General features: G+C 50.7%; 1 pseudogene; it reads right to left on the bottom strand.

The window, feature by feature from the left end:
• Nucleotides 1-296: 296 nt before the first annotated feature.
• Nucleotides 297-9,423, bottom strand: LOC140517666 (heat shock cognate 71 kDa protein pseudogene; annotated as a pseudogene).
• Between the last annotated feature and the right edge of the window lie 288 nt (nt 9,424-9,711).

Below are 9,711 nucleotides of genomic sequence, written 5' to 3'. Positions count from 1 at the left end.
CAGGACACACACACCCTGCCTTTGAGGGCTGCTGAAAATAGCTCCAGAATCACCAGCCCAGGAACTAATGAATCATGGGAAATGGCTGAGCCTGGACCCGACATCTGAGGTTCGCTTTTGGTGCCCCATGATTTAAAAACCCTCACTGTCAGCTCCTGCTCTTACTGGCTTATTAAGGGTCACTCCTCCACTGTTCTTTCCCAGGCCTGGCATGAAGAGAGATGGTATAGCCCCAGGCACAGGGCCCTCAGTTGAGGGGCGAATGCTTGGGGGCCTCAGGGCAGGGGCCCTGATGCTTTTCTTTTTTTTATAATAGTGTCAATTTTAAATAGATTTTATTCTCCACAACAGGAATTACATTTCCACCTGTTTACAGTACCGATAAAGTGCAATGTTGTTCACTTCTCTCCCCCTGCACACATTCTAGTATTCATAATGCCCAGATTTACATAATTGTTTAAATGTTACTTTTAAACTGCTACTAACCTGGCTACAAATTTGAGTCCTTCAGTTTTTGGAAAGCTCTGTGGCATGCTCTTCTGGTGTGTTTAGTCCACCTCTTCAATGGTGGGTCCAGAAGAAGCACCTCCAGATGGGGCTACTCCACCGCCTGGCGTAAACCCACCAGCTATGCCTCCTGGTGTGAACCACTGGCCATGCCCTGTGGCGTGCTCCCTGCACTCTGGTACAGCTTAGTCATGATGGGCTTGCAGATGTTCTCCATTTCTTTCTGTTGGTGCTCAGATTCTCCCTTCCCAGTAGTCTGGTTCTTACTCAGCCAGTAAATGTTTCATGGCATTGTTGAGGATCTTCTGTTTGCCTTCATCACTAATTTTGCCTGGCAGTTCTTCATCTTCCATGGTAGCCTTTATGTTGAAAGCATAAGATTCAAGAGAATTTTTGGCAGACCCCTTGTCTCTCTGTTTCTCATCCCCAGCCTCCTGGATCATACGCTCAATGCCTTCCCTGCTCAGACATCCGTTATCCTTGGTGATGGTGATCTTATTCACAGCAGGAACATTGAGGATGCCATTTGCATCAATGCCAGATGTTACTTCAATCTGAGGAATGCCCCTGGGTGCCAGGGGGATTCCTGTGAGCTCAAATTTGCCAAGCAGGTAGTTATCCTTTATCGGCTCTCTCACCTTCGTAAACCCGAATACGCATAGGCTGGTTGTCTGAATAGGTGGTAAAGGTCTGTCTGCTTGGTGGGGGTAGTGGTATAACATTTCATCAGAACAGTCATAACTCCATCAGCAGTTTCAGTTCCAAGGGAAAGAAGGGTGACATCGAACAGCAACAAGTCCTGCACATTCTCAGATTTATCTCCAGACAAAATGGCAGCCTGGACAGCTGCACCATAAACAACAGCCTCATCAGGACTAGTACTCCTGTTGAGCTCCTTGCTCTTGAAGAAGTCTTGCAGAAGCTTCTGGATTTCGGAGATTTGAGTGGAACCATCCACCAGGGCAATGCCAAGCATGTGTGATTTATCTAGCTTGGCATCTCTTCAGGCCTTTTCTACAGGGTCCAGTGTGCCACAAAGAGATCAGCATTTGGTTCTTCAAAACAGGCTCGGGTGATTGATGTATAGAAGTTGATACCTTCCTAGGGGGAGTCAATTTCAGTAATGGCTTGGGTCCTGGAAGAGAGGGCATGCTTTGCGAATTCACAAGCAATGTGAAGATGGTGAACAGCCCTCTTGTTCTCACTGATGTCCTCCTTGTGCTTTCGCTTGAACTCAGCAATGAAACAGTTGACCATTTGGTTGCCGTAGTCCTCCCAACTGAGGTGGCCCCAGCTGTGGACTTGACCTCAAAGATGCCATCTTCAGTGGTAAGAATGGAGACGTCAAAAGTACCACCTCCAAGGTCAAAAATCAACACATTTCTCTCGGCACCAACCTTTTCGTCCAAGCCATAAGCAATAGCACCAGCAGCAGGCTCCTTAATGATTTGGAACATATTGAGACCAGTGACGGTTCCAGCATCTTTAGTGGCTTGGCACAGGGAATTGTTGAAATAGGCCTGTACTGTGACCACAGAGTTTGTGATAGTCTTCCCAAGGTAAGCTTCAGTAATTTCTTTCATCTTGGTCAAGACCATGGAAGATACTTCTTCTGGATAGAAACTTTGGGTCTACCCTTTGTACTCCATTTGGATCTTAGGCCTACCTGCATCGTTCACCATCATAAAAGGCCAATGCTTCATGTCTGACTGCACACCTGCATCATCAAATCTGAGACCAATCAGATGTTTGGCACCAAAAACTGTGTTGGTGGGGTTCATTACAACTTGCTTCTTTGAAGCATCATCAATTAAACGTTCTGTCTCAGTGAAGGTGACGTAGCTTGGGATGGTCCTATTTCCTTGGGCATTAGCAATGATCTCCACTTTCCCATGTTGGAAGACTCCCACACAGGAATAAGTGGTGCCAAAATCAATGCCAACTGCAGGTCCCTTCGACATGGTTGCTGGGGAGTCAGGAGTTGTAGCTGACCACTGTGGAGAAAGAAGGGCTGCTGCTGCGCCAAGTAGTGGCCTTGATGTTTTTAAAAAGTTCTCTCTTTTGACTCCTGAGTCTCTGGTAGTAGCCCTTCCAGGGGAGTGACTGCCCTGACTCCTCTTCTTCCTTCCAGACACTCTCTGCTGCCCATTGCCTTCCATTCCCTAGAGGCTACACCAAGGTCTCACAAGAGATGCCCTAGGAGCCAATACAGGGAGTTCAGGCTCCTTCCACTTTCTTTGACCTTCACCAGAAGTCCAATGTGGGGTGAATCCACACAGGATCCAGCAAGTTTGTTCTTCCCTCTGCCTGTGAAATACAGGACCCTTCAGCCACACTCCTAGAAAATGCCTTGGGGAGGAAAGAGGGAGACTCCCATTCTTTCCTCTGGGCTCCATGGGGGTGAAACTCACACCCAGCATATGAATGACAGGTGAGACTGGCTTCATGCCCTTGCCAGCTCTAGGATTCAGGATGGGGGCCCTGAGCCCGGAACTCCCCAGGACAATATCCTCCAGAGCCCTTAGGAATGGCACAGCCAAGTAGGTAGCTCCCCATAGGGCAAAGTCATCCTTGTCCTTGATGCATTTGGCACTGATGGCAGAGGTGCCAAGGTACATGTAGAAGTTGAGGCAGAGCAGAGGAGGCAGAGTTGGGGGGGAGTTGGGCCCTTTGGGGACAATAAAGGTCCCTCTTAAGCTCATCTGAGCTGTAAGGAGCTAGCCATGGTGCACCATGGCCCCAGAGCAGTGGCTCCTTCAAACAGTCCTCAGGGACCACAATGAGTCAGCCTCCAGTCTGCAAAGGAGGACACAGAGATGTCGAGAGGATGCTCAGTTTTCTCCCCTCACTTTGCTAGCACAGTAGGCTCTGGAGGACTCCAGTGCCATGAAAAAGTCCTTCCCAGGTCCTACTGCTAGGGTCCTCAGGGGCCTTTCCTCAACAGTCAGTCAGTAAACATGTATTAAGCGTCTACTATGGGCTAGTCATCATGCTTGTTGTAATTCTTGTTGTGTTTGTCCTTCGTTGCCGAAGAAGACCATGCCATCAGAGACATGATGACATGACTTGCGCTGGACTTTGTTCTGAGTGAGGGAGGGCTGCGCAGGTCACCAGCCTCACTTTCTCCTCCTGAACCATCTAGGTCCAGTGACCAGATATTCATCAGGATGCAGTGGGAGACCTTGGTTTTTTCCGGTACTCACTTCGAGGGAGGTAATGCCTGTTGAGTGAATAGGCCTTTTTAAGCAGTAGTCAGGGAATGGCCCTTTTAATGAGTAAAAGATAAAACAAAACAAAACTAAACTAAACTAAATCACACTGGGAGGGAAAGAGAAACCGTTACTATTGACAATCACCATAAGCCAGCTAGCTGGGTAACAACTCCTCCTCTTTTGTCTACCTCCCCCTCGCCTTCCTTCTCCTCTCCAAAGGAAGGTAAACTTGGATGGCCAAAAGATGCCCAGTTGACTTGGGTTTTACTGGCTCCTTTCCTGTCCCGTCCTAAAACCTTAAACCTACTGCACTCTGAAACTGGGTCTCCAATGGGCCCCTGCTTAAGGGCTCCTAGCTTTAGAGAGATTATCAATAGTAACTGTTGCTGGTTCCCACTCAGCCTGTCATCTTTCTTTTTCTTGGCCTCATTAAAGGGCCATGCTTTGGTTTGCTTCTTAAACAGGCCTATTCAATGAATGGGCGTTGCCTCATCCTAAGTGAGTACCTGCAAAGACCTTGGCCTAAAGGGCCCAAGGCCTCCCAGTGCATCCTGGGTCATCTCCAGTCATCCTGGATTCAGATGACTCTGGAGGAGAAGTGCAGCTGGTGACCTGCACAGCCCTCCCTCACTCAAAACAAAGTCAAATGCAAGTCATGTCATTATTTCTCTGATGGCATGGTCTTCTTCGGCAATGAAGGATGAACACACACAAGCCAATCATTAAGTAGAGCTTGGGCAGGGACCTGTTATGGTCCAACCTATGGGCTTCAGGGTGCACTGGGTCTAAGGTTTGGGAAACAAGGAAGGAAGGAAGGAAGGAAAGAAGGAAGGAAACCATTGTGCTAAGCTCTGGAGCAGGCTCCAGGAAAAGTTAGAGTACAGTCAAAGAGAAGGCATTGCAAAGTGACCACAGCACCTCTGCAGCCCAAGGGCAGAGGGAAGGGCAGTTAGACAGTCTAGACACACCTTCCTGCTCCCTGGGCTATTGATGGTGTGAGGGTCACTATCACCATCAGGGTCCCCAGCCTGCCCTGAGATCCAGTTCTATCCACTGCCTGCTGGCTTGAAGGGAGAACATGATTATGAAAGTATCCCTGAGTGGGAAGGGAAGGGACCTCCAGGCTCAGCACCCAGGCTCAGAGGGAGCCTCCAAGCATATTTCTGATAAGGTGTCATCAGCTCCCCAGCTCCCAACCCCCCTGTCTCCCAGCCCCCCAGCTCCCCAGACTCCCAACCCCTCAGCCCCCAGACCCTCAGACTCCCACAGGTCCCAGCTCCCCAGTCCCCAGCCTCTCAGCCTCTCAACCTTTCAGCTTCCCAATTCAGTTCACTTTCAGGGAGCTCTCTTACATAAACTGGCCTCTCTGTAACTTGCACCCGTTAGTATTAGTGAGAATATGAACATTTCAGGAAATCTATGCGCATGTGGCTCTGAGGTGACCACTTGTGGATGGTCACTTGTCAGGTACTTTATAGTGGGAATCCTCCAGATTGAGGCTAGATTCAAGGACCACCGAGGTTCCTTTTACTATTAGAAGAGCTGCTGGCACAGAATCCAAATGAAGTTGGACCCTCTCAAGGAAATCTTTGATTGCACTAGGTCAGGGGGCAGGCTAGCCACTCACACAGGAGAAACAAAATGAATAAAAATTGATTATCCCTATAAGAACTTTACAAGGGAATGTTTACTTGAAAAAATCACTAACATACATATTTACATTCCCACAAGTAGGAGGCACAATCCCCATGTGGTCTTTGCACCACCTCAGTCTCCAGGGAGGGAAAGGGGAGTAGGCCCCTATAGTGTTACTGCTTGGTTTCCACAGAGCCCGGTCCTATCTCAGTGTCTGTCTGAATCCTCGGCCCTGGTCAGCTGGTAGCCTCACCTGCCAGGAGTGTGAGCAAGGGTGCAGAGTCCCATGTGGGACCCACAGGCTGTCCTGACCACCTATGGAGACAGTTCCCTTCCCCCCGAAGGCCAACCCCAGGAGATTCTTCCTCATTTCCAGGGCAAAGGTATTTCTCTGGAGCAGAGCATGGCCCACAGTCTGACCAGCTGAAGTAATGCTACTCCACTCTCTGGCCAACAGTGTCCCCTCTGTTCTACAGCACCCTGTTTGTTCTTCGAGGTCGGCAGAGAGGCAGGGCAAGAGTAGGTAAACTTGAAAGACAGGTGGGTTCCAAGTTGGCTCAGCCCAGCTCTGCCCTGTTCTTGTTCAGTCCACAAAAAGGAACATGGGCAGAGTTCAATCGGTTATTTGGGGGTGATCCTAATGCCAGCACTTAGTGGGGCCACAATTGTCTCACCCCTAGCAAGTGCTTCATCAGATACACAGGCCTGGACTTGGGATCTAGGTTTTGCCACCTGGCAACCTTGGTGAGCGCCCTTGATTCTCAAGAACGTGGTAGTGGGGGGACCCTGTCCCAGGTCCTGCACACACACACACACACACACACACACACACACAGACACAGACACACACACACACACACACTATACACGCACACAGTTTCACAGACAGTTACACACACACTCACACATCACACCACACACATACCACATGTACACATACTCACACAAGTCTACACATATTTACCACACACACACAAACACACATATACTTGCACACACTACACACACACATTCACACCATCCCCCCCTCCCAAATCAATGACTCAAGAACATCTGGATCAGTCTCTAGGCCACGGGCATTACCGAGCCCCACAATGGGATGGGTAGCCCCTTGAGAAGCCACCAGATGCTGCAGAGGGGTGGTGAGGAGGGCCCACAAATGACAGGATGAGAGCTGACCAGATGGCATTTGGGAAATTGTGAAAGGTTTTCCTGAATGGCCCCAAAGTGAGTGACTCTGCCTGGTTGAGCATCCTGGAGTGTGGATTCTGAGAAGACCCCAAATTGTGGGCAGCCTAGGGGCAGGGGCAGGCTGCAATGGGGACCTGCAGTCAAGACCTAAAAAAGAAACCATCTGGGCTCTGGATGATGGGAAAGCCCTATGTGCCAGGTACCATGCTAAGGACTTATATATAGGTATGATCTCAGTGCCTCCATGATCACCATTTTACAGAGAAGAAAGTGGAGGTGCACAGAGGTGAGGTGACTTACCAAGGGTCCCACAGCTAGTCAGTACCTGGGTCTCTCTGCTCCTCTCCTGGACATAAGATCCTGTTCCACAGCTCCTGGGACGGCCCCCTGCCCCTTCCATCCCCCAGTAAGTGAGAGATGGCCCAGCCTCAGCAGCAGGAGAGCAGGAGAGAAAGGGAGGGCGTTATCAGCATTTTCCAGAAAGCTCTAAACGCTGGCGGGGTGACTGGAAATCAATAGAGAGTCCGAGTTGAGCAATGAACAGTTCCCTCCCATCTGCTGTGTTCCCAAAGGCCGGGCTCCTAAAGGGGCTAGATGTCCGGAAGGTGGTTAAAACGTCCTCGTTTTCTAATGCTGCTGTGAATGACCCAGAGAAATCCCAGAAAGAGACCAGTATTTGTGGGGTGTTCAGAAAAGTTGGTGTCACCTTGTCCCCTGGAATTACACCTGCCAGTTCCTTTGGCAACCTCCCAGTCTGGCTCCCCGGGGGAACCCCCATTTCTATGGGCCGTGATCCTTTGGCACCGAGGAAAGGTCCTTCAGGGACTCTGGGACCCCTATGCTCTGAGGGAGGAAGGGGCTCAGGTCCTGTCAGACCCGCTGCTCTCTTGTGGCCAAAGATGCCTTGTGGCAGCAGGTCCACCTGAGCCGGAGTACCTGGTAGCAGCACCCAGCCAGCCATCCACCCAGCTGCTGGACATCCAGGAGAACTGAAGCCAAGGGTGCTCTCATCTTCATCAAATTCTTTCTGTTTCAGGGTTAACTCCTTCCACGAAACTTCTAGGTGAGCCCAGAATGGGTACTTGTTGTAGACTCGGCTGATCTTGGGGTGCCAACAGGCTCTGACCAGACATCGGTCTAAGGGAGGGGCAGTCATTTTCTCTCAGGGTTAGGATGTTTGCTTCCTACCCTTTATCTACCAAAGGATGGATGCTTCCATCTGCAAAAAAAGACACACAAAATCCATAGCTATCGATTGAATGTGCGTTTCCCTCCTGGGGCCATGGATGCTACTGCTGCTGCTCCTGCGGCAGCGGAGCCTTGTTGGGGGGGAGGTGGGACAGTTTTTCAGCCCCTCTGTCCCTGGCAGCTCCGCCCACACTGGATCTCAGGAAGCCTAGAGACTCTCAGAGCCCCATTTCTCCTGATAATCCCTCAGGGAGATTAAATACTCGTCCGAATTTATCCAGCACTCACCCAACTGGGCCACGGTCTGTGCCTAGTGTCCTGGGGGGGGGGGGGGGGGGGGGAACAGAGACAATGCATAAAGAACCAGGAACCTCCAGGATACATTCACTGTACATGGATGGGTCACGTCTGAGGGAAAGTGCTGGCAGTGGGGAGGGGGCCGGAAGGACCTCCAGTAAGTACAGATGGGAGGAAGAGGCATAAGGGGCTGGAGGAGATCCCAGAGGCAAGAGGGAGCCCTGGGGTAGGTGAGACCCTGGGAGCAGTGCTCTCCCTTCACCCCACCCCAGAACCCAGGGACCCAGGTGAGGGGGCGGGGCGGGGAGGAAGGGAGCAGCTGCTGAGCGAAGAGAGAAGAGGACTTGTTGGGGCGTGGGGAAGGGAAGGCAGAGATAGCCAGATGGGAAAGCTATTCCCTCAGCGTGAGCTTGGGGGCTGAGGGGGGAACCCCCAGTCTGAGATGTCCTAGAGATGGTTGATGGCATGGGGCTGGAGATTATGCGCCATAAGAGCGTCATTAACCCTGGGGGAAGCCGCCAGGGACTGAGCACCCCAGAGTTCCCGGCATGGTGCTAATCACCTGACACCCTCACCTGATCCTCCCAACAACCCTGAGTGGGAACCGCTAGTGCGACCACCGTGCCACGGTCCTGAGTGGGAGCCCCTAATCTGGCTGCTGTGTTACAGTGGGGAGACCCACCACGTGGAGAGAGGGAGGGCGTCCAGGCTCACGTGGGGAGGGCAGGAATAAATCAACGTGGGGGCTGGAACCTCGAAAAACCAGAGTCTCAATTTAAGGGCAGCAGAAGAGATGTGAATCCCAGTGGAAAGGAGTGAAGGAGAACCAGCCTGGCCAGGTGGTTCAGTGGTTAAAGAACCAGACTTGGAGTCAGGAAGTTGTTGTCCTTGTTCAGTTCAATTGTTCCTGATGCCATTTGGGATCTTCTTGGCAGAGATATTGAAATGGTTTGCTATTTCCTTTTCCAGACTATTTTACAGATGAGGAAACTGAGGCATACAGAGGTAAATGACTTGCCCAGAGTCACCCAGCTAGGAAGTGTCTTATGTCAAATGTGAGCTCAGGTCTTCCTGACTCCAGGCCTGGCGCTCTATCCATTTCACCACTTGGCTGCCCTAGGAAAGCTGATTTTTCCTCTGCCTCTGAGGAAGGCTACTCTATATGACCCTGGGCAAGTCAACCAACATCTCAATCTCTGCTTTCTCATCTGTAAAATGACGTCCTTTGTCCCTGTGTTTCTCATGAGGACCAAGAACCTTAAACACCTTAAAAGGCTTCCAACAGCCAGGCCATGTTGACTGTGAACAAGGACCCTTGAGGGGGAGGAGGAGTGGAGAAAGGTCTTGAGGGGTAAGCAAGCAGACTGAGGGGGGTATCTGCAGTGAGGTGTGTATATGAGTGTGTGTGTAAATGTGCCAGAGTGTGAGGTGTATAAATGTGTGTGAGATGTGTATATGAGCGCAAGCAAGGGAGCATGAGTGTGTAAAAGTGTGAGGTGTCTGTGAGTATGAGTGTAAATGTGTATGAGGTGATGAGTGTGAGTGTGTGTGTGTAAATGTGTGTGAGGTGTGTATGAGTGTGTGTAAATGTGTAGGGGTGTGTGTGTGTGTGTGTGTGTGTGTGTGTGTGTGAGAGATAGATGAGATCGGATTCAAGGGGCCTCAGTCCCAAAGCCAGACT

Source organism: Notamacropus eugenii, chromosome 1, assembly GCF_028372415.1.
Source record: "Notamacropus eugenii isolate mMacEug1 chromosome 1, mMacEug1.pri_v2, whole genome shotgun sequence".
Taxonomy (NCBI): domain Eukaryota; kingdom Metazoa; phylum Chordata; class Mammalia; order Diprotodontia; family Macropodidae; genus Notamacropus; species Notamacropus eugenii.
The sequence above is the reverse complement of the archived record's forward strand: the minus strand, read 5'-3'. Positions and strand labels throughout refer to the sequence as shown.